This window comes from Octopus bimaculoides, chromosome 29 (genome assembly GCF_001194135.2).
Source record: "Octopus bimaculoides isolate UCB-OBI-ISO-001 chromosome 29, ASM119413v2, whole genome shotgun sequence".
Lineage (NCBI taxonomy): Eukaryota > Metazoa > Mollusca > Cephalopoda > Octopoda > Octopodidae > Octopus > Octopus bimaculoides.
Genome location: NC_069009.1, coordinates 9,362,024 through 9,363,669, shown reverse-complemented (window position 1 = coordinate 9,363,669; position 1,646 = coordinate 9,362,024). Strand labels below are relative to the sequence as shown.

The following is a 1,646-nucleotide window of genomic DNA, read 5'->3' as shown; positions in this document are numbered from 1 at the left end:
ATATATATATATATATATATATATACATACATACATACATATATATGTGGCACACTCACACATATATAGTGAGAATTTAGGACCGTGTGTGCGTATCCTTTACTTTTGCCCCACTAATGATAGTTACTATCATTAGTGGGAGGTTAATGTTTTCATCAAACATTAACCGATGGGATGCTCAGGTCCGGAACGTCTTACATCATAAGTCTGTTGGCTCAGGACTGACCTGGGACCAAACGACAATTATAGTCACAAATACAAACTGCTATATTATTCAATAGATAGATAAAAATAGTCCTTGGTACGGTATGTTTGAATAAAAGACGGGATGGTCACGTTCGGAATATCTTACATCATAGATCTGTTGGATCAGGACTACCTGGGGTTAAACAACGACTAACCACTACAGCGAAAACATGTATATAATTACAACAAATTAATATAGACGGATGCAATAACTTACTTCTGCTTATTAATCGTCTGTAATTTTTCAAATCCTTGATTAATTAAAACAATTAATCAATGTTCTGGTTTGTAATTAAACCCTTATTTGTTACGGCCAATGCAAGCAGAAGCAAGTAATTCCTGAAGCACAAATGACTGGGGAGCGAATTAAGGTTTCAAATCTGTGGCTATCTCGAAGTTGTTTATTACTTTAACTGAAACATTGTGTGAAAGAGAGGCGAGCTTTTTATGTAAGAGAGAGAGAGAGAGAGAGAGAGAAAGAGTGAGTGTGTATGAATGGGTGTGCAGTATGAATCATTTACTGCGTGTGTGGGAGTGAATATGTGAGAGGGTATCCTGTACAGTGTGTATATGTGCGTGAGTTTATATGTACAGTGTGTATATGTACGTGTATATGTATGTATGTATATGCATGTATGTATGTCACCGTCTGATAGCTTTGTGTGTGTATACGTCTGTTTCGACGTATCAACACGACTGCCTTCTCCCGAAATTTTCTAGACACGCTTCAGATGGTGTAGATTCAAATTATATCAGAATTTGTTGTGAAAAAAAAAAAAATTTTCCGAAGGTGGTGAGAAAAGTTTTCGGAAAATTCACGTGCCGACTTTATTTTCTCATAATGTTCAGAAAAATGAGTATTTCTTAATGAAATCTTCTACAAATACCTTCCAGATTGTGTAGATTACGATTTTATCAGAGTTTAATATGTAAAAAGATTGGTGGACTCCTACACATCACATGTATCTGCAAAATAAAACTTGAAATTTCGGAAAAACATTGTGATATATGTCAGAAAATATGTGTGCCTATCGACCATTTTTTTAATCATATCCTTAAAAACGGTGAAACTCCAGAAGGGCGCACTTCTTTTCTTGAAGGGGACACGTGTCCCTCATCTTCCCCCCACCCCCGCCGTTACACTTCGAAAAAAAAATTTTTTTTACAACAAATTTCGATATAATCGGAAACTTCATCATCTGAAGCGTACTTGTAGAAAAGTCCATAAAAACTTATGGAAGTTATAAGGAAGCAAAAATCTGGAGGGGCACACTTGTGTAGTTATGCCTGTGTTTATATATATATATATATAATGTTAATTCTCTAAATGAAGTATTAACAGTAACTGCACGATAAAGTGTAGTATATTGCCACTTAAGTGTGGCTGACCCCTAGGGGTG

The 1,646-nt window shown here is 35.6% G+C and overlaps 2 protein-coding genes across 2 annotated transcripts in view; one reads left to right on the top strand and one right to left on the bottom strand.

Annotated features, from left to right (window-relative positions):
• LOC106882024 (splicing regulatory glutamine/lysine-rich protein 1) overlaps window positions 1–688 on the bottom strand; it is a 42,022-nt gene extending 41,334 nt beyond the window's left edge. Inside the window, exon 1 of the mRNA XM_052978040.1 lies at window positions 464–688. The gene's annotated coding sequence lies outside the window, so the exon portion shown is untranslated. The remainder of the gene's footprint in view (window positions 1–463) is intronic.
• The window catches only part of LOC106877312 (RNA exonuclease 4), a 74,048-nt gene that overhangs the window by 4,715 nt on the left and 67,687 nt on the right, over window positions 1–1,646 (top strand). The window lies entirely within an intron of this gene.